Source organism: Octodon degus, unplaced genomic scaffold, assembly GCF_000260255.1.
Source record: "Octodon degus isolate 3935 unplaced genomic scaffold, OctDeg1.0 scaffold00323, whole genome shotgun sequence".
Classification (NCBI taxonomy): Eukaryota; Metazoa; Chordata; class Mammalia; order Rodentia; family Octodontidae; genus Octodon; species Octodon degus.
Window position 1 is genome coordinate 877,552 of NW_004524899.1, and position 5,245 is coordinate 882,796.

Below are 5,245 nucleotides of genomic sequence, written 5' to 3' on the forward strand. Positions count from 1 at the left end.
TTATTATTATTATTATTATTTTGGTGGAACCAGGGATTGAACTCAGGCCCTTGCGCTTGTCAGGCAAGTGCTTAGTAAGCTATCTCCCTTGCCCCGTGATTTTATTTTATTTGATAAGCACCATTTGTCTAAAAGCACACAACCTGAGGTCTCTATAAAATTTCATTTCCTAAAACCTTGTTATGTATGTAGCTCACTGTTAAGGACTAAATTAGATTAAATTAGATACTGTACTGTGTGCTACTTTGTCCACAAATTAGGGTTATTTTGGAGTTGAAAGAAGCTCTTCTCAAATGTCCTAAGGTTAACAACCCCTTCTTGTTCCAACCTCGTGTCTCCCATGTCCAAAACTAGCAGAAGAATTTTAGGTCACAGAGAGGGCTTCGTTTTCCCAGGCAGGGGGATTCATTTTCCGTATCCCACACATCCAGAAAGCACTGTGAAGCAGCTGACACCAGAAGCAGAGAGCAGGAAAGCCTGATAAAGTTGGGAATCCGTGAAAAGGTCTGGAAGAGGCTTTCCTTCCCTTGGTACTGAAGGGTGCTGTCACCACAGCCAAGGCTGGACCTGAAGTGCCACTAGAGCCAGGAGAAGCATGTTCCTTTCTGTAATTGTCTCACTGTAAGAACTGGTTGCATAGAATTTTTCAAAAAAGCCATGTTGATGAAATTAATAGTAGATTACTACTAATGTTTTAAGAAGCTAAAATAGAAGGGAGTAGAAAATGTCATAGTGAATGTGGTCTCATAAAACTTCTTTTCAGGGAAGAGTGTGCATTTATCCATGTACGTAGTTTGGGTGTGTATGTATTTTAAATGGATGACTGTGTGCAGTGGAAACTTTTCCTTCTTAAAAAGGAATTCAGTGTGGTTGTGACCATTTGTTAACTTTAAATAAGTGTAGGCAGAGGCTTTCTGAATGGAATCCCTGTTGCAGAAAAAAACAATGCCAAACATTTGGGAAGAAACTTTGCCAGCTACTCATTGGAAAAATGACTAATAGCTAGGCTATCTAAAAAAGTAAAAAAGTTAGATCCTCAAATTTAAAGACCAGTTAAAAGTGGGCATCTGAAATGAATGGATACTTCTCAGATAAAAAGTACAATAAACACATAAAGGCCAATAAATATGTGAAATACCTGAAACAGTGTTTAATATTACTGGCCACTTGAGAAATGCAAATCACAAAACCGAGATTCCATCTCATTCCAGAAAGAATGGCTAGGGTCAAGAAAGCAAGCACTAACAATACTGGTGAGGCTATGGGGCAAAAAGAACCCTTCTTCATTATGTGTGGTATGGTGAACTGGGAAAATCTATATGGAAATCGAAAAACTACATTAGAAATTCCATTTGCCCGAGCTATTCCCCTTCTAGATATCTTTGCCAGAGAAGATATCATATTATAGAGATAGTTGTGTTGATAGCACCACAGTTGATCCTAAATCTTGGGGGAAGCCTCAGTGTTCATCAACGGATTAATGGATGAAGAAAATGTGGTGTTTGCATGCGATGGAGCAGTATTCTGCCATAAAAAAGATAAACCCTAGCCCCACCCTAAATCCTAACCATAGATTCTTGGTCCAGGATCTATTTTTAGGAAATTCAAATCAAAACACTGTGGAATTATTTTTTGCACACACTTAAAGTTTTTCCCTCACAAAATATTTACAGGGATTGTAGATTACTGAAAAGTACTGAAGAGAAGTACAGCCAAAATAAAGAAGGTGTCCATCACAGCAACTCTGCAGAGCCAGCGTGGAGAAGCTCACAGGCTCAAGTGGTCTTTCCTACATTCCCTGATGTCCTCAAATTCAACTGTATTACGTGTTCTTTTTTCTCCGAGCATGACAATAAAAATCATTTCTAAACCACTAGGGCTTGGAAAACTGTTGTAAGCTTGAGTTGAGGTGCAGATTTGACCACATTACTCTTGCCAAGGAATGAGACGGTAGTTATTCCTAAGAACGTTTATTCTGAGTTCTTTCTACTTTAACCAATTATGTTAGTGTTATTTGAATGAAAAAGAGAAACCTATAAGCTTAGTGGTAGTTTTATAAATCAATGAAACTCAATTTCTTTTGGATTTTTTCCTAGGTAGCAAATATATAAAACTTTTGTAATTGGATTAACAGAGAACAGAAAAATTTTTAGGTAAACTGCAAAGAAATACTGGTTGTTTTTGATATAATAGCTGTGGCATGGGGAGAAAGAGAAAGAGAGAGAGAGAGAGAGAGAGAGAGAAACAGAGTGACAGAAAAGAAGAGAGACAGACAGAGACAGAGACAGAGACAGAGAAACAGACTGAGACAGAGAGAAGAAGGGAATGGAGGGGAGGGGAATAGTGCAGGGGAGGGGGACAGTGGAGGGGAGGGGAGAAGAAAAAAGGAGGAGAGAGAGGAGGAGAGAGGAGGGGAGAAGAGAGGACAGAACTGAGGAGCAGCCAAGCTTGGGATAAAGTGAATAAAAGAAAAGCAGATATATTTGTAGAGTGTTATGTTCATAAACTCAGTTTGTATAAATTCCTTGATATAAATAAGATTTTAAATGTCATAATATGGATCCAAATTTTCCTAATACTTATTTTCACGAACTCTTCAGGTGATTAAATGAATATTTTCATATAACTGTTAAAATACGTATTGGTGGACATCAAAATTTAGTGTAGTGATTAAGACTGTAAATACTGCAAAGCCTATTTGTTGTATGTCAGCTCACATACAGTACTACTGTGCAGAAGTACAGCCTTCCATTCTTGATTATTCTGCCAGCGTCTGTCTCTAGGGAACTCTTGCATTTGTTTGACGTGCGACTTTAGAACTATTAATATTTCTCTGACTCCCCGTTGTGGCCCCCTGACATTGCTTCACTGTGACAGTGGCTGTTATTTACTATGATCTCAAGGTGGCAAGACAGGACTATATGTCTGGGAAGTGCTACATCAATTATTCTCTGTCATTGCAACAAATAGCTGCTCTTCTTTTCAGCCTTCTGCTTTCTTTATCATGTAGTTTCAACACACATTACTTTTTTTTATTAAAATGTAGTATGCATGTTAATAGCTGATAATATGTATTTTATAGCTAATTTTAGAGTAAAGATGCATAAGCAATAAGATAAAATTATATACATATATATGTATTTCAAATACTTAAGAGCAACCTAATGATGTCTTGTGTACGTCTTCCCAGATTTTTTGAGTAAAAAATGCATAGTTATTTTTAACTCAATTAGCATTACTCAATATTTCAAAAATAGAATACCTTTTAAGGTTAAAATTATACTGCAATAGCTTCAGAACCTCTAAATATTTTAATAAGGTGTTAACGGCTTCCTTCTCTCTCACCGTAATAGTGTTCATAGCTTGCTTTACTCAGACTACATTAGACATTTTGTCATTTTTAAATTTTTATAATTACAATTGCACACGAAGTCAACATCCTTATCACTGAATCTTTCTGATTACATCACATTCAGTAATAAAATTGCTAAGAAAAAAAATACATCGTTAAGATTTTGATATATTTTATTTTCCACTGAGGTCACAGCTCTCTTCATGCTGCAGGGAGATGTTTTTATATCTGTTTCTTTTAACAACATTAACTTTAGGAGGCTGCCATCCAGACTCTGTCTAATCCCCAGGCTGTTAAACTAGAATCATGGTAAGTTTGAACAACAAAGAAGAAAGCTGAAAGCTAAAGCCAAGAGATTAGGAGGAGCCTCTCTATTCCAATCCAGGCTGGTTACACCTCTCCCTCCACCACCCTCACCAGCAAGAACAGTTATTTCTTCACAGATCTACCCCCTAGTACAACTGGCTCAGATTATCCTGGCACTTCAAATTTCCCAACATCAAAGAAGTTATAAAAATGTCGGACAAATAAAGTGGGGTCAGTGTACAGCTGGTACCAGAGCTGTGTATCACACACAGAGTTTAGAAATAGTGAAAGATGCCATCTTTCCATTTTGAAGCTGCCACTGAGCACTTCGTAGTCTAAAACAATAACTTTGCATTTTGGAAAGTGAATTATGCAAGCTCCAGGAAACATGGAAGACCCTCACAGAAGAGTCTTGTCCAAGCTGTGGTCAACAGTGTCACACGAGCGGTAAACTTACAAATGTATCTGTCTGTGCGCTAACCATCCCCAGAGTCTCCCCAACCATACTTCTGCCCACGCTATCACCACCAGGCAGCCACCTTCCTCCTCCACTGCCACCTCCAACCTCACCGCCTCTTCCTCCACTGCTACCTCCTCTTCTGCCACTTCCAGCTCCTGTGCTGCTCAGAAAACCTGGCCTCCCATAAGCACTTCAGGCTGAAGCATTAAAAAAGGATGGACCCATGCAGACAACAGTTGAAGATCTACTGACTGTGAAATTAAGGAAGACACATTGTACTGATGAAAAGAGGAAACTTGTACCATCACGGAAAGCACGGAATCCCCTAGTTACTCCTTCTGATCTACAATGTGCTACCCTGAGAGGTAACTCCAAAGTGTTATCAACACAAGTTACAAATGTCCTAATTACTACAGGTAAAAGCCAGATAGAGGTATGGAAGCTTCTTAGAAAAGTCAATGTGGAAAGAAACCCGGGGGTGGGTGAGTGGAGGGGACTCCTGTAATCAGTGTAAACAATATGGAAACAGGAGCTGAGCTTACCCCTGGAGTGACCGTGGTCTTGAAAAAAATTTCAGCTGGCTCACCCTAGAAGCCCAAGTCAAACTCTGCCACTTTCTACAAGCGGCTTTGATGTACAAAACTGGTGCCAACACCTGACTCCACATGATGATCCACCAAATGTACAGACACAATCACCCAAATCTTTCTTAGTAGAGAATGTGCTTAAATATACTAATACAATTGAATTTGGAGACCAGAGTGTGTGCGTTGAACCTATGCATACTGGGTGCTTTCTAATTTTCATGATGGTTAAAGAACCAGATGGGAAAATACCGTCTGCAAAGCGGTGCTGATCCTGGAATTACCCAGTGTAGGTTGCATCGAGAGGTTGTTGAAATCTAACTAACTCCAATTTGTACTGTATAGGTGCAGTCAGGACTTTAAGGATGTCTAAAGTGTGGTGATGCATGCATGTAAATCCAGCTGCTCCGGAAGCTGAGGTAGAAGGAACACAAACTGAAGGCCAGGCTAGGTAACTTAGTGACAGCCTATCTCATAGTAAACCTGCCATGTCAGGCATGGTGGCACATGCCTGTGGTCCTAACTACTTGAGGAGCTGAGGCA

The 5,245-nt window shown here is 39.3% G+C and overlaps 1 pseudogene; it reads left to right on the forward strand.

Annotated features, from left to right (window-relative positions):
- The window catches only part of LOC101568018, a 40,931-nt pseudogene extending 35,957 nt beyond the window's left edge, over window positions 1-4,974 (forward strand).
- Window positions 4,975-5,245: the final 271 nt, after the last annotated feature.